At 39.9% G+C, this 25,035-nt stretch overlaps 2 long non-coding RNA genes across 2 annotated transcripts in view; one reads left to right on the top strand and one right to left on the bottom strand.

Moving 5' to 3' along the window:
• Positions 1-12,310: 12,310 nt before the first annotated feature.
• The window catches only part of LOC131519119 (uncharacterized), a 17,463-nt gene continuing 4,738 nt past the window's right edge, over positions 12,311-25,035 (top strand). The window contains exon 1 of the long non-coding RNA XR_009265473.1: positions 12,311-12,422. This is a non-coding gene — a long non-coding RNA (uncharacterized LOC131519119). The remainder of the gene's footprint in view (positions 12,423-25,035) is intronic.
• Positions 21,588-25,035, bottom strand: part of LOC131519118 (uncharacterized) — a 22,144-nt gene continuing 18,696 nt past the window's right edge. The window contains exons 4-5 of the long non-coding RNA XR_009265472.1: positions 22,310-22,445; positions 21,588-21,944 (exon numbers count right to left, since the gene is read on the bottom strand). This is a non-coding gene — a long non-coding RNA (uncharacterized LOC131519118). The remainder of the gene's footprint in view (positions 21,945-22,309; positions 22,446-25,035) is intronic.

The raw sequence follows: 25,035 nt of genomic DNA, 5'->3' as shown, positions 1-25,035 counted from the left end.
GATATAAAACTACAGTGGAAAGTGACAGTGATAAGTTTTACCGAGAATTTTTAAATCATAACCTGAGGATACATTTTTCTTGGAAGATGGAACTAAGGTTAAATATGACTCTGTATAGTCACTTAAATAATTTAAAAGCATTCAAAGCTTCCTCAGTGCAATAATATCATAACTGTACTCTGTGTCAATTACTTTCTCCATTTTAAAATCATTCTTCCTGGAATCATCCACATGACTGAATCCTTTTCAACATTTAGGTCTGAATTCAAGCGTTACTTCCTTACAGTACTTTTCTGACATATTACCTAAGTTACCTCCTTCCCACTCATCACACTTCCACTATTTGAGTATATATTGTTTGCCTTTGTTTCTGAGTAGATCAAGCACATCTCCTGTACTTAGAACAGCCTCTAGCCTATAGTATTCAATAAAAGTATAGAATTCAATAAATTCTAGCCTATTTATTCAATAAGTGTTGATACAATGCACAAATATATATGTGCGTATATCTCTGCATACCATCTATGTTTATATCTAGATTTGTCAATCATCTACATTTAGAGAGTTTTGCTAAAAAGTTAACAACAAACTATAGAATTTCTATGTCATTGTAATGAACTCTCCTATGACAACTTCAAACCAGTGCTTATCCAGACAGAATGACTTTAGCATGAAATTTTATTGATAATTGGCTATTCTTGTCCTGGGCCCTGATAATCACAAGTGGCACATCTGAGCTTAACTTTACAGAAATAACAATTTTAAATGTGATTGTGATGCAGTTCCTTCATAATAATGCATGCAAGTTCTTACAAATAAAATCATACAACTTCTTTTAAACATATATTTTTCTTCTTGACAAGCTTACCAATTAGCAATCAAAGTCCTTACTAATTACCAATTAGTAATCAAAACATATTTTCTATGAATCAGTTTTTTTAAACTTTTAATTAGAATATATATAGAAATGAGCTATATACAAAAGAAACCATTTTAATATGTGTGATTTAAAATTAGAGTAGCTGTTGTTTAAAGGTGGCTAGCTTCTCTGTTTAGCTTGGTGAGAGCAAAACGCCTTGAAGCAAATCTGGTTTTGAGAAGAATTTCTTGAATTATTTCTTAATTATGAGGATGTAAGGCAATTATGCAACCATTTTCCTGAAAAAAAAAAAGGAAAGTGTAATGGGTGCTTGACAAGGGTATATACATATTCATAGAGAACCATGGAACACCAAGGGAGCCAAACACCATGGGCCAAAATATGATTAGACTATTCTTGATGGGGTGAGATGACCCTGACCTCAGGAAGTGATGCCCAAGTACAGATGCCCAGACTTATGATGCAGTCTTAATCACCTAGGCCTGGATTGTCTTAGGTGGTGTGGTATAGTCGTGGAGACATATCATGACAGGTAGCTCTGTTCCCATAGGCGATGGGAATGATACAGGTCTATCTGAGGCAATGATAAAAGATTGTCCAGTTCTTGGCCAGATGCCTGGAGTGATGCTATTGGAACAGAGTGACAGGAGTGATGGGCAGGTTATCATAACCCAGTAGAAGCTGAGATGGTCTTCAACCAAGGTGCATACTCGATGGCTAATGTTACCATGGATCTGGAGTAGCCAGGACTAAATCTTTGATATGAACGGCAGTGTTCCAGTCCAGAGGCAAGAGCAGAAGCCAAAGCATCAGCAAGAGGCTTATTTCTTTGGATCATTCATCTCACAACTGTGGCTTATGTTACATCTAGCTATGATTGTGATAACTGCTAGCCTCAAGACGATGAACCTGAGATCTAGAGCTTATGCCAATGTGGGATAAATTAAGACTAAAATATGTGAGTCTAAACACTGGGAGCTGTAAATATCTCAGGAAAGTTCCCTGAATGGGAGAAAACAAATCTGCTTCATACTACGTGCAATTAAAATGTTAAGTGAGGGCTATTTTGATTCTTGATGCACATAATCTTTAATTCAATCAATAGAAACAACTAGCTGATACAAAGCAAAATGCCCTTTCAGCAATCATTTATTGAAAGTTCAGTAGTTGAGTGACTGTGCAGGGTTCCTGGCGAGGTGCTGAAGATGTGTTCTTTACTACTGCAGTCATTTTGTTCTGAGCAAAAAGGTTTCTTGCCATTCCTCAAACTCGAGGGTGCTTCTGTCCTAAGCCTGTTTCCCTCACCTGGAACACTCTGCCCCAGGTAGATGGCTCACTGCTTCAACTCATTCAAGTCTTTGCTCATGTGTTGCCTTGAAATGAGGTTAACCCGACCCCTCGCCCCATAAACTACCCTTTTATAAAATTGCAATCCCCCCTCACATACTCTGGTATTCCCCATTCACTCCTCTGTTGTTTTATTTTTCTTGAAACTATGGATTCCCTGATGTATTATTTAATTAATTTATTTATTGAATGATTACTCCCATCCTTACCAACAAGAATTCAGGCTCTATTAGAGCCAAATTTGTGCATGTTTTGTTTACTGATATATGGCCAAAGTCTGGCAATAAATGCTCTCTAAAAGTTGATGAATGAATAAATGATTGAATGAATGTAGGTTGAGAATGGGGAGAAATAAGTGTAGCATGAAGCTTGAATTAATAGGAACCAGGAAGAAAATAAGCAATGAATTATTAGGTTACTGCAGAATGATTGTAATGAGGCAGCGAGGGAAGGTATGAAGGGGAAGGTAACTTCTGAGTTCGATCACAGAAGAGGGAATGTCAAGGGTGAGTAGAATTTCACATGTGTAGAAGCAAGGGATTGAGGCAACAGCTGAGCAAAAGCACAGATGAACATTTAGCTGGGCATCTGGAGTTTTAATGAGTCTGAAGAGTCAGGTGTATGGTATTGTGTAGTAGGAAGGGCTAGAAAAGGTACATGCGTGAGCCAGATTGCTCTTGGCTGTGAAGAATGAAATCATGAATGAAATATCCTTAAGAACACTGGCATAAGCAGTTACGTGTTTACTCTTTCTCACAATTCACATTCCTAGTAGGGATGGATGGCTTCCATAGAGATAAGTCAGCAGTTGGTTGAGCTCACCAAGGACCCAGGTTCTTTTTACTTCTTCACATTCTTCAGTCTTTCCATAGGTTTCCTCCTCGGGCTGATGCAAAGGTGGCTGAGACATTCCAAGCCACACATTTTCAACCATATCCAGAGGAAGAAGAGAGAATCTTTTCTCTTCCTAAGGGTCTACTTTAGGAATGATGAGCCTTCCTCAGAAGACACTTAATGTACTTCTCCTCACAAGTCACTGACCAAATTTTGACCACTTCCTGAGTAGCTTATTTACTTAACAAACGCTTGGAGAGCCCATCTAAGGTTGCCAAGCACTATTCTAGGTATTTTAAAATTTTTTAATGTTTTTTTTTTATTTTTGATAGAGAGAGACAGAACTTGAGCCGGGGGGGGGGGGTAGAGAGAGAGAGGGATACACAGAATCCAAAGCAGCCTCCAGGCTCTGAGCTGTCAGCACAGCTCGAACCCACAGACGCGGGCTCAAACTCACAGACCAGAAGATCGTGACCTTAGCCGAAGTCGGATGCTCAACCGACTGAGCCACCCAGGCGCCCCTCTAGGTATTTTTAAATACTACAGCATTAAACTAGTTGAAACCCTTGCCCTCGTAGAGTTTGTATTCCAGTTGGGGAAACCAATAATACACAAATTATCGAAACATTTAATGTTGGATTATGACAAATTCTAGGGACAAAAACACAGTAGAGTAAAGGAGAAGGAAGAATATGGATATTTTAAAGGAGGAATTTCAGGTTGAGTGGGCAGAGAAGAAGTATCTGAGAAAGTGACTTTTAGGCAGACACCTGAGTGAACTGAAGGAGGGAGCCATGTGAATATCTGAGGAAATCTGTTTCTATACAGAGAGAACAAATCTGAAGCTCTGAGCCAAAAATGAGCCTGGCATGTTCAAGAAAACTCTGTGGAAGGCAAAGTGGCTAGAACAGAATACAAAAAATAGGTTATGTAAGGAGCTGAATTAGAAAGTTAGCAAGGAAGGCAGATCATGAAGGGTCTTACAGGCCTTGGTAAGGCTGCTGGATTTTGTTCTAAGGGAAGTACTGAATGGTTTTGAAGAGAAGAGTGTTGTGATCTGATTTACATTTTGAAAAAGATCACTCTGCCTGCAGAGAATCAATTATAGGGGCAAATGCAGGAGTAGAGATAAGAGGCTAGGGAAGAAGTACAGATAAAGAAACTGTGGCTTAAAGAAGGATGATAGTGGTGAAGATCAGAAGTGGTTGGATTCAGAATACATTGTGAATGTGGTGGAAGGGCTGGCCCCTCATGGGCCCAGTGGACTGAACCTGATTATTCAAACTGATCTGGGAGGAATGCATATTGAGGAGTAGAGCATAATGCCCAGTACAGAGTGGATTAGCATCAGAATCTGGAGGAACTTTAGTTATGTGCACGCCAACAATATTGGTTGCATAGCTAGGATACATGTAGTGGGTCATTTGGTCTGAGAGGCACTCAGAGTTTGGGTGCAGACTGATTATTAGGGCATCCCGTGGGCTGTCTACACAGGGAAGCTGGAGAGCTTCGGCAGTGCCTTTCTCAGGCTTTTCCAATGCTCTAACAGGCTGCAGTTTCTAAATTGGTCTGCTATGCAATGACTGGCAGTCCTCATCGTCATAGGACCATTCCCACTGTTTTTTTTTAATTTTTTTATTTTTTAACATCACCCTGGTCTGATTTAATGATATGTGGGAACTTGTGCTAGTTACTTATCAAACAATTTATGAGCTTTTGGCTGAGCTCTGTAGCCACCATCTGCATGGAGAGATGCTCTTTTTTATTTATAGTCTTGGAAAGGGGAAATTTCAGAGGGTTCTCCTTGGTCTTTCCCACTATGATAGCTCCTACCCTACAGGACTAAGGCTAGATGTGAGAGTTATCCCAATAAGTAAGTACGTCTGTCCCAATTATACATTCAGAAAGTGAGAAAATAACCACCCATGTGTCTATGGATTCAGTGGACCTGCTGTGGGCTGGATATTGGCCAGAACTCCGTTTATGTCCTGGCCCCATATGCCCCCATTCAAACAGGAGGGTCATGACTCTTATGTTCAGTAGTCTTCCAAGTGTACGGACATTGCCCTTTTCCCAATGTACAGTCACTGGCATAAAGAGTCATCGTTACTTTTGGGACTAGATGGAGGAAAATCTTTACCATGTTCATTTGTCAAGGTACTGCAAGATATTTCCTCCCGGGAACACTGCTTTTTCTACAGTCAATATAACTGGGTCTGAAAATTGGTTTGGATACAGAAATTGGACATGTGTGAAAGATAGAAGGAACCTTCAAGTGTCTACGCTCTAATTCTTGGAACTTGTGAATATGTTATGTTCAAAGGCAAAAGGGACTTAACCAATGCAAGTTATGAAGCTGGACTTTAAAATCAGGAGGTTATCTGGGATTACCTAGACAGCCCTAATCTAATCATACCAGCCCTTTCAAGCAGAGAACATTCTCTAGCAGAGTCACAGAGATGTGCCAGAAGAAGGAAAGAAAGACACAGAAACAGGGGAGTTTAAAAGATTTCAAATGTTATAAAGACTCAATGAACTGCTGCTACGGGCTCTGAAGTGTAAGATCCCACATGTAGAGACCAGAGTGACCTTTAGGAGCTAAGAGCGACTTCCAGTGGACAGCCAACACACAAATGACAACCTCAGTCCCACAACCGTGAAGAACTAAATTTGGCCAACAACTTCAATAAGCTTGGAAGCAGATTCATCCCTGGAGCCTCCAGAAGGGAGGCTCCAAATCAACATCTTGATTTGGGTCTGGTTAGATTTTAAGTAAAAGACCTAGCTGCGCCTTGCTGTACCCACAGTTCAGACCTATGGAACTGTGAACAAACGGCCCTATCCCAATGTTATGATGTCATTATTTCCCAATTAGGGCCCTGAACTTCACAGCAGACCTGTACTGTTTGACAGTCGAAACTTTCTTTTAGCTCGGTTATTCTAATGATTAAGTCTCCAGGCTGTTTTTCAGTGTTCTTTCCCTTCCCTCTACAGGAAATGAGAGCTTTTACGCATGCTGCCAAAATGGCCCTCTGACTTCATATTAGCTTTCAATTGGTGATTAATCACTCTCAGCTTGTTATCATTTTCTAGAGAGTCAATTAAACTGAGAAAAAGCTACTCAATTTCACTGACCTTATAATTAACCGTTTTCCCCATATTTCTCAAACTATTGACAAAATGCACCAGCTAATGCACTTATTCTCTTCTGCTGCTACACTAGTATACCATTCCAGGTCACATCGGTGGAAGTTTTAAAAGATGTCAGACTATAACTTTGTGCCAGAGGCTATCTGTGCCCACAAGATACCAGTCTCTGTTGCTATCTGGGCAGCAAATGATCCAGTTACAAAACCCCTACGTATCTCCTGCTTCCTTGGATCGCTCCTGATAGCAATTACAGGTTGAGTTCCATAGTCAGTAGAGTCTGAGATGCAGTGTTTCATGCAGATCATGAAGCAATGCCTTGGTACCAACTCCTGGGAAAGGGAGGGGAAGGAAGAGGGATCAGGACGGGAGAAAAGTCAAGAAGCATTGCATGTCCAATAACAAGCTTGGGAGATTCTACAGGAAACTCTAAAGCTAGCCTGGCCTTCAGTTTGTCCCACATTGAAGCAAATAACCAGACCTTTATGCCTTTTATTAAATATCCATTAAATGAGGAACCCCTGAAAGGGGCACAACTTTGGCCAAAGTGGCTTTCTGCAGCTGAGTTAGTCCCTGGAAGAGTCAACAGCTAAACACTCCCCTTCTCTCTTTCTCCAGAACAAGCCCTTCAGGGAGGCAAACAGTATGCTGGACACAAAGCTCTGCCAGGGACACAAAGGTAAAAAATGTCAAAATTTCAGTCTGGGGGAGGAATATACACATGATTTTGTCACATCAGAGTTATAATTAAAGAAAACACAGTGTGGCGTTATCCTGAGGTAGGTGTTGAGGAATGAAAAGAAATTATCCAAGAAGAACAGTAACAATATTCCAGACAAAGCATCATCATGAAACATACAGAACATGGCCAAACTTCTTCGTTAGGGATCTCAGGCAGTTTGGGTTGTGGACAGTTACGTGTGTGGCCTCAGCTTCTGTATTTTAAAGAGAACTAGTGGGCACAATCTAGAGGATGGATTAATTGAAACGCTTACAATGACTTCAGATGCTTGTGATGGTCATGCTTAACAAAAAAAGCCACTGCAGGTTTCTGAAAAGGTAACTGACTTGATCTCCTCCAAAATCTGGCTAAAAAGCAAACAAGCAAACAAACAAAGTCAAACAAACAAACAAACACCGTATCATGATGTCAAGTGGATCATGGGACAAGAAAGTGAATGTGAGAAATCAGAGAGCTATTAAAATAGGGCAGGTAACCTTCTTACAAAATAATGTCGCTAAAGAAGGAAATTTTGTACTGCAGGTTTGCAGATGGTCCAAAGATCATGTGCTTCTCTAAATTCAAACGAATTTCTTTCAGATTACCAGCCCCTTTTTAACTAACCCCTGACTTGAGGTTAGTCACATGCTTATCATGTGAAATATTCTCTATCTCAGTATGAACTTTCTCCTATTTTTACCATGACAATCTCTAGCAATTAGATCCTTATTTTTCATCCCATACCACTGATACTAAAGGGTGAATTTGGACAAAATAAAAGGGGCCAAATGCACAACATATGGCTGTATCCCAGTGTTCAGTGAAAAGAACACTAAAAGGCACACATGATACAATCAGAGGCCAAGAAGAATAGAATTGCAATGGTATTTTGCTTTGAGATCTCTATTCATTGAGGAAGATTGAATCTTGTGGGCCTGACCCCGAGGACTATAGATATGGAGAAGTTGTGACATACATCTGGATACGGACTGTCTATGATTTCTCCTTAGTAGAGGTCAAAGTGGCTTGAAGGGCAAAAGTAACAAATAAAAAGAATGTCTGAGGACTCTTCCGTCCTGAGCTTAGCTAGTATATTCACAGCTAAGAAAGTAGGTATGTAGTGTTGTTTTATTTTTTTAATTTTTTTAATGTTTATTTATTTCTGAGACACAGAGACAGAGTATGAGTGGGGGAGGGGCAGAGAGAGAGAGAGAGAGAGACATAGAATCAGAAGCAGGCTCCAGGCTCTAAGTTGTCAGCACAGAGCCCGACGCGGGGCTCTAACTCACTGGACCACGAGGCGTACGCCCCCCCTTTTTTTTTTGGTAGGTGTGTCGTGTTAACCTTGAACCTGCAGGAACAAGTGAGCTAATCTCTTCCTCCGGAAATAAGATTAGAATCTATAACACTTGGCCAACTCAGGAAAGAGCTGAGAAGACAGATTGTTGATGGACTTCCCAAAAGAAGTTGGTCTTAAAAGGACGCCTGGGTGGCTCAGTCAATTGAGAGTCTGACTTCGGCTCAGGTCATGATCTCACGGTCTGTGGATTTGAGCGCCGCATCGGGCTCTGTGCTGACAGCTCGGAGCCTGGAGCCTGCTTCAGATTCTGTCTTCCTCGCTCTCTGCCCCTCCCCCGCTCATGCTCTGTCTCTCTCTGTCAAAAATAAATAAACATTAAAAACAGAAAAAAAAAAAAGAGAAGATCCCTAGATCTTAATTACCCCAATCACTAAAAAGATGTAATTATGTGATGTGACAGAAGTATAAATTGTCACTACAATGGCAGACATTATAACATATAAATGTATCCAGTCAACATGATTCATAGCTTACATTTACACAATGTTATATGTTATACATATTTCAATTAAAACAATTTCTAATTAAAAAAAAAAAAAGAGGAAGACCATTTCAGGAGCCAGAAGCAAAGAGGAAAAGGAACTAAGAGATTCTCAGTAAGGGAATCACCAGTTAAGCGGATCATCTTGGGATAAATCAACCAAATTCTCTGTCTCCTTGGTAAAAGGAGTCTTTCAGATTTCTACAGAAAGACCATTGGGCAAGGGCATCCATCATCAGTGTGCTGCGAAGGTTGTGCTGTTGCCAGCCGTAAGGAAGGAGACTTCAAACAGCTCTAATTATTGAGGGAAGGCCTTTGGCAGGATGTGAATGTTGATAAGGTTGTGAACACTATGAGGAACAAGAGAAACTTGTTACAGAATGACCCAAAAAGGATCAAATGAGTATTTAAAATACATCGAAAAGAAGCTGAGTTCTTAAAAATCAAAACCAGGTGAGAGCACATATCTTGCTATGTAAAGATACTCATATACTGTAAGTGGAAACCCATAGGAAGCTCTAATACCTTATTTCTCCTGTTTTCTCCTCCCTCAGGTTGTATCTGCTTCTCTACAACACATCAGCCTTCTCACTATCTTAAGCTTCCTTGTAACTTCAGTTTGCACATCATGGCTTCTTTTGGGCTTTTTCCCTGTATCATAACTTTCCACCTTAAACTCCTACCAGTAACTGGAAAACATTTCATGTATTTCTTATTCCAAATTTAAGTTTATGGAAGCAGAAATTGGACAGGCCTGAGTCATCTTTTCAAGTCAGGCCACAGAGGTCACTGTTGCCTACTCAGCCTGTAGTCAAGGGACCATTTGTTATGTACACATCAAGGAAAAAGGTTTTTTTTAGAAGTGACTATAGTCAAGGAGGATGTTCCAGCCAATATCTAAGTAGCATACTGGCCGAAGTTTTCATATAGTGCACTCAGAATCCTTTGATAGTAGATCCAGGCCATCCATAGCTTCCTTTGTTTATGCCTTGGGCATTATAAGTAGAAAAGTCCATTGACTAGATCTCAGGAATAAAGTGTTTTTTCAAATAAAAGAGAAGTTTTTATCCGTATTCCTGAACACCCTCTTCCTCACACTTTTTAAAACCTTCTCTAGAATGATAAATCTGGAAGCCCCATGACCATCCCCAGGATACCAAACAATGGTCTTTAGGAAGATTAAGCTTTCACTGCCCTCTAGTGGAGTGGAGGAGGCAGTTTTGTTGCTAATAATAACTGGGGTTCAAGTTTGAACATATAAACAGGATCCACCTTATTGTCCAAAAAGAATCATAAGGAAAAAAAGAAAGAAGAGAGGTGTTTTTTTGGTTGTTGTTTTGTTTGTTTTTTATAAAGGGGTAAAAAAAGGAGTTTGTATGGGATACCAAAATAGCCTGGGAAGAAAGGAAAAGCATGGAGGAAAGCCTGAATGCTGAGAGCCCCAAGGTTGGAGAACACGTATGAGTTAAGCTGAGGCCCAGAAGTTTCCAGGGAATGAAGCACTGTCTGAATGACAGGAGCTGTGTGAGAATGAAGTCCTCATTAGAGGATGACCTACATGGTCTTCACCTGATGGGAACGCCATACACATCAGCCATCTGCTTTGAGCACCATCAGATTTAGAGGCACCCACACCCAAATACGTGTCTGGTTTACTGCCAAACCCACCCCAACTCCACGTTTTCCCAAGGCATGCTCTCTCACAGTGCCCATTTGGCTCTAAAATCATTATCTGGAATGTAATTCAGTGCTCAAAAGCTGATTTCATGAACTGTACTATCAACATGGACCTCTAGACCCCAAGTTCACAGGTGAAAGGAACTTCTGCACAGGTTTCAGAATGATGCAGTAAAAACACTGTGACATTCTAGCTAAGATATTCGAAAATGGATTCCTATGTTCTACTTCAATATTTTTCTTGGAGTTATTCAACTGAGTATTATTTGCAGCCAAAATAACTGGATGTAAGTAGACCTTGTTTTATAGACCTAATGTAAATATGTGGCTTATGCTTGTCCTTCACAGCAGAAAAGTATAGACTGTTGAACTGCCATAATTATTGCAACTTATCTGCAAATAGGCTATGAAACTACTTAGATGAGTAAGTATGGACTGACTGTTAAAACTAGAGAGTAAATGCATATTGATGCATAACTTCCAACTGTTACAAGAAAACTAATTCTACCTGAACCAACAAGGTTTGCCTGTATACCATGGGGTTTTGTGGTATATTGAATGTAAGCTGAGTACATTGTATCAATGGAAGAATGTACACCATTTTTTATGGTGGTGATCCAAATGATTGGTGCAAAAAAATATGACATGTTATATTATCTACTAGGAGATTTCTAGCCTGCGAGAGTCAATCAAATATTTATGAATACTATGCTAGAGATATATTGTCAGAAAAAAATGATGAATAGCGCTTTCACTGGGCATTATTGAAAATTGCCCAGAGGAGTCACCAAAAATGACCCTCAACCATCTATTCCACTGTTTTAATGTTTATATTTTACATGGTAGTGCAAGGAAAAGACTGTGGTAGCTTCACCGACTAAGAAATTAAACTGTGAAAAGGATCCCACTGAATATATGGATCAGCCACAGTCCTCAAAGAGATAAACACCTTATACCACAAGCAAGATTCAGGGAACATATCGTATTGATGTCAAATCAGAGTGTTATTGGCAAGCACAAAATAGGTAAGCCAAGAAATATTGCCCCAGTTCTGTTGAAGACCTGATGATAACATTCTGTGTTTTGAAGAGAATCATATGGGATCGATTGTTAACTCTCTGGCATAAATTTCTGTTTAAATACTAATTAGTAAAGAATGCAGTCCCTTATCACTGAGGCAAGGGAAGGTGGCCCTGCGAAAGGGAGAGAGAAAGTCCCTCTGACAGTGGTTTTTAAGGTCAATATACATCAGCATCACCTTGAAGGCTTGTTAAAACATTACTGGGGCTCCACCCCTGGAATTTCTGATTCAGTGGGGGTCAAGCCCCAGACTGCATTTCTGAGTGCCCAGTAAGGGTGATGGTGCTAATTTGGGAAATTATATCTTGTAAACCACTGCACTTGGCATCACGTTGGATTTACTAATTTTGAAAACTTTGGAAACAAGTATGTGGAGGTGACATACATCGAATTGGAAGTTGGAAAGGAATGCTGATGACTGATTCTCTCTCTACCGACTTCTAATCTAATAGGAAAGAAAAAAAACATATGGATATTTTTCTTATGTTCTGGTTCTTTACATACATTATCTCATTTAATAAGCATAGCATTCTTGAGCAAGCAGAATTCAGTAACCTTTATAGTATATAGATCATAAAATGTATAAAGCCCAAGGATTCTGTGGTAAAAAACAAAACTGTGTATCATGTTCCACTCAAGGAAACATTAGTCTGATGTATAGGGGAATTGGAGAAAAAAAATCAGCTCCTCACCAGGTTTTTATTCTAAAAAACCTCGGTAAGTGAAAAGCACTCATAAGGTATACTGAAACTCTTTCCTTCCCCTCTTTCTACCAATATATTTAGTAGCATGTGCACCATACCAAGATTATCATGAAAGATGGGACCACAAGAATTCCTGGGACCAGATGGAAAGAACTGTGTCAGCTGAGTTAACTGAGAACACAAGGAATCTGGTGGGTTTCTCTTTGACTTTCAAAATTTGGGTTTGAATTATACTTGCCAGAAACAAACGAAACAAAACAAAATTCAAAACAGGGATTGGGGTAAGTTCATGTCTCATACTTCTCAATTCTCATTTAGCCCACTCTAGAATCTACTTCAAAGATTGCTATATTTAGCAAAATTAATATCTGTCTTGAAGTGGTTTTAATGGGATGGATCTCTGCTGGGTAAAAGCTTGTCACATGACTGAAATCTATCCAATCACAGCACTTTCTTGGCTGCAGCGATTAGGTTAACTTGACTACTTTCCCCCCCTGGACTTTTCGTGTGGAGGGAAGGGAAAATTTGTATCTTTCCATCAGTATTGCAGGTGGCCATTTTTACAAAGTGGGAGAGACAGCACGTTAATCGAGCAAAGAAGAGACAAGCAAAGCTAAGAGATGGACAGAAAAGAGGATCCTGATGTGAAGCAGAAGAAAGCACCCTTAGAACAAAAACGTGGTCCACAGTGCCTGTATTCGAATTCCAAATTTTCCACATACCTTGGGCAAGTTACTTGACTTCTTTGAACCTCAGGTTATTCATCTCTAAAATAGGTATCTCCTAGGGTTGTTGTGAAGACTGAATGAGTTGATACATATAGAATATATATTTAAAAAACAGGACACTGTCTGAACACACAGTAAGTACTATATACGTGTTGGATATTTTTGACATTCCTTGGTCCCCTATTCTACCCAGTAAAGGAGTAAATAGGCCAAAAAAGCTTATACCTGCTGCTATCATAATTGACATACACAATAGATGCCCACATTTCTCAATCTGAAATGTTGTGCAATAATTACTGGGTGTATTAAATCCAGATACACTGAAAAAATATATAGTATTGTTAGAGTGGTATTACTCTATATACATTTATAGAGTTGTGCTTTATTTTCTTCAAAATAGTAGCTACTGATCCCTATTTAGTAGTTTAAATGTTACATATTGATGCTATCAATTGGGCAAATATAAATCATGAGTAAAAATATTGTTCAGTCACATACTATATCCTAAAGAATAATTAATTTCTCCTTTATAAAATAAGGAGTTTAACCAAATTAACTCTTATGTAGGTTTTCATTATTAACCTTCTCTAGAATTGCAAATCTTTATTTTTTTATTTTATTTATTTATTTTGAGACAGACAGAGACAGAGAAAGAGAGAGAGAGAATCCCAAGCAGGCTGCCACTGTCAGCACAGAGCCCCATGCGGGGCTTGAACTCATGAACGGTGAGATCAATACCTGAGCCAAAATCAAGAGTAGGATGCTTAACCAACTGAGCCACCCAGGTGCCCCTGCAAATCTTTAAAAACATACTTTTAGAATTATAGAACTTTATTACAAGAAGACATGTAAATTTCGTTACCCTGTTTTAGATTAATGACAGAGTTTGAAATGACTTAGTATGATTTCTTCAAGATTGTCTGACAATGGCAGGTACTTGACTTAAAAACTGCCAGAAAAGGAACAGCTGGGTGGCTCAATTAAATGCCCAATGCTTGGATTTGGCTCGGGTCATGATCTCATGGTTCGTGGTTTTGAGCCCCGCATCAGGCTCTGCACTGAGCATGGAACTTGCTTGGGATTCTCTCTCTCTTTCACTGTCTCTCTTTCTCTCTCTCTCTCTCTCTCTCTCTCTGCCCCACCCCACTGGCGTTGTCTCTGTATCTCTCAAAATAAATAAATAAACTTTTAAAAAAGTTGCTAAGAAAGAGGAAGGCGAGAGTTAAAATGGAAGTACAGTCAGGTTAAAAAAAAAGGACTTTAATTTTTTTGCAAGGGCAGAGACTAGAGGAAATTGAAGGCAGAAGGTCAGGAACCCATATGAGACTGTTAAAAAGAGCACTGTAGGAGCAATGTTCTAGAAGAGAGTAGAAGGGTGTGGTTTACAATCCAGGTGAAATAGTTACCTTTATTTTTATTAATAAAATATTGTGTTTTGCAAATAAAAGCTTAGTTGAGTGGCTGTTGCAGCCTCAGTTACTAGAGACACAGGGACATCCTATAATTTTGATTCTTTTTTTTTGCTATGAATTACCTTCCAATGAGCCTCTCTAGTTCTGCAGAGTGGTTTTGATACTCTAATCCATGCGAAAAGTATCAAGTATTAAACGTCAAACAAAAAGAGGAACTCAATGAAACCACAGCTATTCTCAGGGGAAGAGCAACTGAAGGCCTCTAAATTGAGACCATCTCCCATCCTAGGGCAGTAAAATGACAATATCAGAATAAGTTTCCAGGTGTCCTCCCCTTTGTAATATGGCCCTTAAAATACCACATGCGCGGATAACTGAAATCATAACGAGTCGTGCGGGTGTAAGACCCAGCTCTCAAAGCAGAGAAAATTAAAATATTTAAAGAAACCCTCCACGGGCTCTGCAAGCAAAATGTCTTGTCTGAGAAAACAATCAAACAAACGCAACAGTTAGTTGTATTTAGAGGCATTTCCTCTTGTGAATCTGAAGAAAAATTTTAAACAGATACAGATATGCGTCGGTGCACAGACATGAAGGAAAGGGGATACAAGCATCTGTGCTAAGATGCTCCTTCACTCCATTCTCTTCACTGCTTCATCCTTATTATCATTCCTATTGGCTCCCATTCCTAAATGCTCCCAGGAGCGTTTCCACTCTTACTGTGGACCTAGTTCACCCCTTGCATCCTGTGAATAGTTTAGCTCTAGGCTCCTGACCTCAAAAGGCACTATTTGGCATCAAGATCATTCTTGCTTCTGAGCCCCGTGTCTCAGGCTCTGCCTGATAATGCATCGACTTTCTTTGGAACTGAGTTCTGAAGCCTCATTTTTCTGGTCCCTATCCCATATTCCCTAGACTATATTTCAGATCTCTTTTCTATGACTTCCGGATTCTCACCAAGTCCCTCAAGGTGGATCTGTTTTACCCTCCTGAACCTCCTTCCTCATACCGATGACCTAAAATACTTCATTCTCTTTCTCTCAGACTAGAAAGTTCTCAAGGTTATAACTTTTTTTTTTGCCCCACCGTAACACATGTTAGAATCTTCTGGTGTGGATTGGTTTTCAGCCCGAGCCTCCTTTTAGTTTCTTACAGTGTTAGCGTCTCAGGTCTTAGCGTTGATTGCTTATGACAAATAAATGCATCTCTATAAAATAAATCTAAATACCAACTATACGGATTGAAGGAACCATGAGATTGAGGACTTCCAGTTACCCTTCAGCAGACCTAGACTAGGAAGTATGGAAAATTCACTGGGGAATTAATTATACATGAATAATCAGAGTACCAGATAGTGGTGAAGGCCAGCTAAAAATGGAAAGCAAGACTCTAATTGTTCAGTTCCCTGTGGTTCTGTATCTTTCCTAAGGATTACTCTGTGGGCTTGTTAGGGGAACTTAGGCCATGGTTACTAGGAAGGAATTCTGACTTGGACTTGACATCAGTGGCTTGAAAAGTTTCAGGAAGACGAGAGCTTTGATTGTGCTAGTACTGAAGTAATTGAGCCAAAAGTTTAGGAGAGAAAAAAGGTTACTGCTATAGAAACCTCTGTTATTTTAAGATTCTAAATGCTTTAATTATATTATTGCTTATTAGGTTGCAGAAGAGCTGAGTAAGAGTATTAAACTGAAAGTAACCTATGGTGGAAGAGGGAAGGTGCTGGGTTGGAGATCTCAGAGGAGATATGACACCTTCTAATGGTTACTTCCAGCATGATGAGTCACAAGACAGTAGTTCTGTGCAGAATAAGTAGCCTTAAGGAAACTGGTGAAATTGGTGCAATGAACAAGCTTAAGGAGAAACATGTGAGGAGACAGCAGCAAGAGTGATTCTAAAAGATTGATACCCCAAAATGAGATGGACTGGATCTGGTAAATATATATTGTTTAACATGATACATTAAATGTCCTTAAAAGTAGCAGGTCGGGGACACCTGGGTGGCTCCACAGGTTAAGCATCCGACTTGGGCTCAGTTCATGATCTCACGGTTCATGAGTTCGAGCCCTACCTCAGGATTTGTGCTGACAGCTCAGAGCCTGGAGCCTGCTTCAGATTCTGTGTCACCTTCTCTCTCTGCTTCTAACCCAACCCCCAACCCCCTCTCATGCTCTGTCTCTGTCTCTCAAAAATAAATAAATGTTAAAAAATTTAAAAAGAAGTAACAGTATGAAGTACAGAGGAGGCCGACCCCTGCCATAACTTCTAGTTTGGCATTAGAGAAAAAATAAAGGCAGGGAAGAATAGGAGTGTTTATCTATCTGCAAGACAGATAAAGATGATAAAGGAAAGGGGTTCAAAAATAGTTTTGGGGGAAGAGAGATTTACTTATGTATTTTTATGTTTTTACCCATTATGAATGTGAGAGAATAGGATTAGATAGGATGAATCAATGCCAAATAGGTTCCATAAGTAGCAAAGGTATAGTTGGAGTTGCCTATCTATGTAACAGAAATGACAAAAGAATTGAGGTGGACAAAGGGTATGAGACAAAAGCAATAGTTGTGATGGGGTTGCCTGGAAACACTTTTACACAAAGCAGAGGGTGAGAGGGTTTGGATATCGGCAAGAACAAAAGACGGAGTAGAATTTTCGTTAAGGTCTGAAGTTGTGAATTCATGCCGAAATAAGACATCTGTCAAAATTTCTTCAGTGTTCAGCAATATTTTAATTAGCTTGCCTTTTGTAACGTTTGTTTCCTCAAGCTATCAACTTTTATTTAATTTTGCCTAGGTCTGTAACAAAAAAGAACAAAAGTCTCTTGGAAAAATTCTTGGGAAGTACAAGGTACAAATTGTCCTCATTCAACAGTTTTAATACATGTCTGCATTATAATTTGCCTGTATTATAAAACCCTTGCTTGGTAGTAAAGCCTGGAAAGGCATGTTGACTCTGCTGTGAGACGGTCTATGGCTGGATCTCATACACATTTTTAAAAGGGCAGAAGTGAAATGTAATTTTCATGGCTTGAAGCTCTGAAAGTTTTTCTTGCCTGTGCTGTGTCTTCAGTAATACAGCACCCTTTTATCGGTTTAGAGAGTTCAACCGATAGGCAGACGGCGGGCTTTAAGATCACGCCCACTGAGTAATAATTAGAAGTTCAGTTTGTGTTTCTGAAACTGCATATTGAGTCACGTCCCAAAAGAATCAAACTAAACACTGTTGTTATTTTATAACTTCACATCCACAGAGTTGTTTCAAACATGGCCTTACAGAAAATGTTTATAATCTGATTGTGTATATGCAATAACAGAGGACTGCTTGAAAGAACCATCCTTTATAATCTTTTTCACAATAGGCATACATTAAAGTAGTCCCTTGTCTGTAGCAAATGTTTGCTGAAGCCACCATTCTTCGTAACATACTTCATGTCTGAGCAAATCTAGGTGGTACGGAATGCAAAAAAACACTGGTTACACTTTGGTAGCTTTCATATACACCCAAGGCAGTTTTCAATTAAATTTACTCTGATGTTAACATAGATAGGGCTTCAAATTTACACGTGTCCTAATATTTTACTTAAAAGCGAGCAAACAAACCTAGACTTATTCCATGTTTGGTTGCTTAGTTTTATGCAATTCCTTCAAAGGAATCAATCCTGTCAGGTTCCCATGAGCACCGAGAATTGTTAATCCAACATCATTCGGGGCTGGCTACTTGGGCAACACAGGACTGAACATTTGCTCGGGATATGGAAATCAGAAAAGCATCTGAGGGCGTTACATTTGATCTGGAACTTGTAGGCTAAATAAGATTTTGCTAGTATTTGGGAGGAGGTAAGCTCGTGGGCAGGAACGAGCAACAGCAGAAATGTTTTACAGATCTGAACCTACATTGCTGGGTCTGAAAAATGCCAAGTGCCCCAGAGTGAGCTCAGAGTCAAGGGTGCTGGGAATGAGAACTCAGGGGGCTTTGATATTGTGATAAGAAAAGAGGGACCGCTGTAGGTATTTAAGCAGAGGAACAAAACATTATAGCAACGTTTTCAAGATCACTCTAGCAGATGAATGGAGCATTGATGAACTGAAAGAAAGTCAGGAATACCAGTTGGAATCCTAGTCTAGCAGGCTACATAAGAAATAAATAATAGGCACCTGGTTAAGGCAAGACAAGGAAAAAGCCTTTGAATTTTAAGAGCTCTTTCCACCACCCTCCACCCTCATTTTCTTCCATTTCTCCTTAATTGGGGGGGGGGGGTTAGTTTTTCCTTCCTGATTTCTAAATGAAAGAGTTTCCACCCGTTTTTCAATCTATAACTGACCCACAAAATTACACTGAGAATTCAGTGAGACAACACATTTAAACACATGTATGTATGCTATATATTTTTATATACACATTTCTACATGTGGGACATATTTTGATTGCTTTCACTTTTTCGTGAAAGGATTTTCACTTTATAGGATTTAAGACTGTTTTTTAAGCAGATGTCTTTCAAATAACCAATCCTATTCCAACTTCTCTCATGACCCGTACCCAATTTGCCAAGTGTCCACTTGTGTATTTTCACTTACGTATCTGTTGATACTTTGAAACTCAACTTGTATAAAATGGAATCCAGTCAGGCGCTTCTCCTGAATTTCCTATGACCATCAACCCGTTCTGCCCGTAGAACTCAGCTCTGTAAGACTTAGCTTCCTGTGTGTGCAGGCGCAACAAAATGTGCCATGTCTGTCCCCTTTCCACTACTCCTGCAGCCACCTGTCCCTGGGCTTCAAAATCTCCCTCAGGATCTGCATCCAGAATGATTTAACTGTTCACCTGCCTCTTCCAGCCCTCTCTCAAAAGATGACACTTCCAAAGGTGGAGCGTTCCTGCTATTTTTCCTCTGCTCAAACGCTTCCAATTGCATTTGAGTGCAGCCTTCTTTTCTAGTCACATTTCTTGCTTCTTATCTTCACAGAGTCTGCACTCAAAGCAAGCTGGATGCTTTCTCCTCTGAATGCCTCATGTTTTCCTGGCTTTGATCATGTTCTTTCCAAGGTTAGCTCAAACATGATCTCCCTTATGATCTTCCTTGTAAGCGTTTTTAGAGATTTCCCCCACTACCAAGTATGATTTTGATCACCATTAAAACTCCGTAACACTTTAATCCCTTCTCTTTATGTCTCCTTAATATACATCACTGTAAACAACGGTCTTACCCTCACAAATCCACTAGATTGCAAACTTCCTGTGGACAGAGTCTGTGCTGCCCATGGTCGATCCTAGCACAAAGCCGTGCGTGAAGAAGCAGTTTGTTAAGCATCAGATTGACTTAGTTGTATTGAACGTGCCCTCACAGAATGTATTTTCCTAGACTGGGTGCAGCTGCTTCATTTTAGGTGAATGTGCAGCATTTGCCCATTTTCGTCATCATCGTCACCGCCATTATAGTCACCATCAATAAAGACTCATTGAAGATCTACAAAGGCAATTCACGCCCACTTTGGTGGAACTGTACGTAGTTGGCACGGATTCCCTGCCGACACTTTTCACTCGAGGACTTCACTGGCAGCGATGCTCAAAGGTAAGCATGGGTTGGCAGTACTGACAATGCGCTGAAATCACGAAATGCCAAGTTACCCTCCATACTGAGGAAAAGTCGAAGTTCGGGCACGGCCGTGACTTTGTGTGGAGACAGGGTTCTCTTCCGATTAGTTTAGCCTTGTTAATTGTGAAGCTTAGCTAACATCCATATCTTCCCCAGAAATCACAGCACACCCTTCTTGCACTTTGCAGCGCTCCTGAACTATGCAGACTACACTTTGGGCCCATGGTAAGTAGAAAAATCACCAAAGCACAAAATACAAACGCACATGGCACTAAGTAGACCTCAGAAAGGATGCTTGCTTAGAGTAGGAGAGCCGAAATAAGAAAGTAGGGGAGTCATCTTGTCGGACCTCAGCTGGGAATGTGCGGGTTGGTCGACTTAACTTTTCACCACTCTGCACAAGCTTGTGAATATCCACAAAAGCACCTGGATATTGGTCTTGGGGTCACAGGTACATGTTAGCATGTAGGCAAATTCACAAACATGGAATCTGCAAATAATGAGGATCAATGGTACTAAGGGTGATTAACCACTGGCCAGCCAAAGATTAGATAATATTTTATTAGTTCCTTAGGTTGAAATGATGTTTATAAAGTTTCTTACAATTCCTCAGCTTGCATTCTATACTAGTGATGAGAAGCTGTTTATAGTCTCCCCATACATTTACTATCTTAAGTCTCTAAACTTGTAATTGTATAGTAACTACCCCGTTCCTGGAAGGCTGGGCTCCCGTCTTCTTCAGTATTTAATTCCTATTTAATCATTGCAATTCAAGTTAGCATTACCTCCACCAGGAAGCCACCTACTGACCTCCCTCTGAATGCGTGCATTTCTCTATTTTGGCTCTTGAAATATTAAGAACTTCTTAATAAAGCTCATGTTTAATAATTCTGTGCCCATAATTCCATCTAGCACATGCCTGTCACATAGTAGGTGTCAACTATTGTGTTGAATTGAATTAAACCAGGAAGGGTATAGGAAGAATTGCCAATTCTTTGGAAAAAAAAAAAAAAGAAAGAAAGAGAGAGAGAGAATTCAGCTTGAAAGTGTAGAAAAAACAACTAAAAAGAAAAAGTAGGATTGGATTTACCAAGCTCAAATGAAAGTACAGTGAGGAACAAAAAAAACAAATTCAATTGATTTAAGAAAGACTTTGTGTGCTCAAATACCAAGGGGGAAATGGCTTAAAACTCATCATTTAACACAAATCGTATGATTCAGCAGCATAAAGCAATTTTTTAAAAAGCTAACATTATGCTGGAGTATATTAATAGGAGTATGACAAGCTTATCATGAGTAGTAATCATTCTTCCATATTTGGCAATAATCAAGCCTTTCCTGAAGTATTTATGAGAGTTGTAGAGAAATTGGAGCTCATTCAAAGAAAATCTACAAAAATGAAAATGAGACAATTATAAAAGATGAAAGGGACTCTGGGCCTCCAAAGAGGTCAGAGAACAGCAAGGAGGAACGTGAATTAGAACTTGTCTTCAAGCCCAGTCCAGTATTTGGCACAAGGTTCAGTAAATAACTCATCGATTAATTAGAATACTGTATTTGAGGCTCAAAAAAGACAGAGATCAGTGGTCCTGTATTCGTATAGTAGCCAAAACTGGATGCAATAGATTAAAATTTTAGAAACAGATGAAAAGTTATTTGAAGGAGAATCTGATGGCACTGAGGGATTAAATACTGGAATAAACTTTAGCCAGAGATCTTGAAATATTCCTTCATATGTAACTGTTAGAATCACTTAGATGACAGCCTAACTTAAGTCCAGTACCATCCTAACAGAATTATAATACTTACTGGTATATTCCACTATTTTTCTGATCAAGCAGTCTGTGACTATAGTTTTATTTAGTCTATTTAACCTGTGTCCATAATGACTGTTTTTGTGTTCCCCACCTTTACTCTCATGTATATTGTCCCAGGGATGATGAAGGTAAGTGTCTTCATTTATTTCCTTCTTCATATTCTCACCTGGTAATAGATTTGAATCAAGCGACAGAAAGAAATAACTCTTGATGTAGGAAGTTGGCCACATTTCTTGAAGAAATAGTAAGAGTAATGATTATTTTTATAGCATCTATTAAGAACTTAAATGTTCCGTTTACTAGGATGGGAGTCTTATAAGCTTTCTCTCATCTAATCTTAACAAAAAGTTTCTGAGAAAGATACTGGTATAATGTCTTTCATGGATGAGGGAAATTAATTGTTAAGTGAGGAATTCTAAGTCACAGGAATTGAGAGGTAGAGTGGGGATTCACATGCAGGATCTTTCTGACTCTGGAATACAGGTTCTGAACCTGTGTTATCCTAGTTTATTCATTCATTGATTTATTTACCTAGTTATTGAAATGATATTTGTTGAAGCGCCTACTGTTTGACATGATTTTTGTTGGTGGTGGACATAGATTGGGTTCCCAAGGAAAGAACATCTGAGATGGAAATTTGCTTGCAGGAGGTTTATTGGGCTGTACTCTAAGGAACAACAATTAGAAAAAAGTGAGAGAAGCAAAATTGGGCAGAGGGAGAAGATGAATTGTAAACACGTGGTTGCACAAAGGGTCTTGGCCTGTCTCCTGGGAGCTCTTGAGCTAGATGGCCCCTCATGGTTGTCGCAGATTGTGGGAAGGGGTCTGGTTCTTCATCGTTTCATTCACTGGTCACTGAGTGGGGGCTTCTCCAGGGAAGGCATTTACCTTGGTGAGGCATATCTCCTTCATCCAAGAGCAATTACAAGAAAGGAACTCAGGGGCGCCTGCGTGGCTCAGTCAGTTGAGCATCCGACTTTGGCTCAGGTCATGATCTCATGGCTCATGAGTTCGAGCCCTTGTCGGGCTGTGTGCTGACAGAGCCTGGAACCTATTTTGGATTTTGTGTCTCCCTCTCTCTCTCTCTCTCTCCCCCTTTCCTGCTTGCACTCTGTCTCTCTCTCAAAATAAATGAACATTAAACAAACAAACAGAGCAAAACAACAACAACAGCAACAAAACAGGAAAGGAGCTCAACCTCAGGACACTCCCCAAAAGGATACAACAGTGAAAACACATGAGTGCCTACCTCCACGATGTTTATCTATTAGTGGAGAAATGGGAGATGTCATCAAAATAATATATTCTTTTTCCCTGTGGCAGATGGTGATGTGTTGCAAGGAGAAAATAAAGCAAGGGAGAGAGCAAGTTTGGGAATGAAGCAATTTAGACAAAGCTTTGTTAAGAAGGTGACGTTGGAGCAAGTATTTGAACAAGACGAGGAAGAGACACAAGTCGATGGCTAGGGACAGAGAATTTCTGTTGGAGAGAACAGTCCCATGCAAAAGGCCCAAGAAGGAGCATGACTGCAGTGTTTGAGAAAGAGCAAGGTGAGGGAAATGCGTGGGGATGTACACAGCTGGCCAGTGTGGCTGGATTAGAGCCTGCAAAGCACAGACTCCTAAGAGGTCAAAGCCAAAGAAATATCAGGAGGCAGGACCCCAGATAATGCATAGGGGTCTATGACTTATTAAGGACTTTGGCATTTGTTCTGAATGAGTTAGGAAGTTATCTGAGGCTTCTGAACAGAGGTGTGAATGATCTGACGAATTTTAAATGGCTCCCTCTCATGTGTTAAGAACAGACTGTCGGGCGACAAAGGCAAAAATAGAATAGGAGTTAAGCTATTGCAGTGGCCTAGGCAAGCCTTGGTGGTAGCTTGTGCCTGGGTGGCAACAGTGGAGGTGGTGAGAAGTGACTGATTCTTGATACGTGTGAAAGGTGGAGTCAAAAGAATTTGCCAATAGGGCTCTGCAATTTACTTTTTGGCCTTAAGCAAATTAGTTAATTTCTTAGAGCCTTACTATCCTGGCCTTAATATGTGGAATAATAGGTCTACTTTATGGAAGCGATTGTGAAGACTGAATGGAAAAATCTATGTGATGTGCTTGGCCTGGTGCCTAACACCAAATGGATGACCAGTAAACAGAATGAATGTCCGGTAAACACTGTGTTTCCCCGCCCTTGTCTCCCACTCTTCATCCATCGGTTGTTACTTGCATTGCTTCATCTCGTCTTGAAATACATACTCTGAGGTACCCAGACAAGCCTTATTAACACTGATTTGTAAATAAAGGCATATAATGATTTAAATGACTGACATGAAACTGCACCAAAAATTAATGAAAAGATCTCTGGATTTAATTCCTGTTGCAATGTGCTTTCAAGTGTAGGGTATGGCTTCTGACAAGCTGGTGTTTAAATCCTTTAAAATATCTCATAAATCTCATAAGAGGCAAAATTCACCCTACTTTTTGGTGGATTTTTAAAGTGTGTTCTTCAAATTTTAAATTTTAAAGGTTTCTTTTAAAGAAACATATGTTATCCCAGCTGTCTCCATCTAATAAAGCAGCCACTGACATAAGGGGAAAAAATGGAATGTAACATTTCAGAAGTTCTCCAGATACACTGAATACTATGAATGCAGTGAAATCAGGTGAACATGCAAGTAAGGGAATTATGGAAAGGTAAAACCCCCTGCAATGCATGTAGAGTCCCAGACTTTCAAAGGCAGTACGGTTTACAACATATAGGTTATTAGCAAGTCAGACAAATCACAGGTTATCAGGGCTCCTGGGTGGCTCAGTTGGTGAAGCGTCTGACTCTTGACTTCGGCTCAGGTCACGATCTCAGGGTTCGTGAGTTTAAGTGCCAGGTCAGGCTCTGCACTCACAGTGCGGAGCCTGCTTGGAATTCTCTCTCTCCCTCTCTCTCTGTCCCTCCCTACTCTCTCTTTTTCTCTCTCAAAAATGAATAAACATTAAAAAGAAAAAAAAAAAGAAAGGGGCACCTGGGTGGCTCAGTCAGTTAGGTGTCTGACTTCGACTCAGATTATGATCTTACAGTTCGTGAGTTCCAGCCCCACGTCGGGCTCTGTGCTGACAGCTCAGAGCCTGGAGCCTGCTTTGGATTCTGTGTCTCCCTCTCTCTCTCTCTGTCCTTCCCCTCTTCACGCTCTCTCTCTCTCTCTCTCTGAAAGATAAATGAAAATTGAAAAAATTGAAAAAAAAAGAAAAATCACAGGCTATTAAACAAAC

The sequence above is a fragment of the Neofelis nebulosa genome, chromosome 8 (assembly GCF_028018385.1).
Source record: "Neofelis nebulosa isolate mNeoNeb1 chromosome 8, mNeoNeb1.pri, whole genome shotgun sequence".
Lineage (NCBI taxonomy): Eukaryota > Metazoa > Chordata > Mammalia > Carnivora > Felidae > Neofelis > Neofelis nebulosa.
Note: the sequence above shows the minus strand (reverse complement) of the source record. Positions and strands in the feature narration are given on the sequence as shown.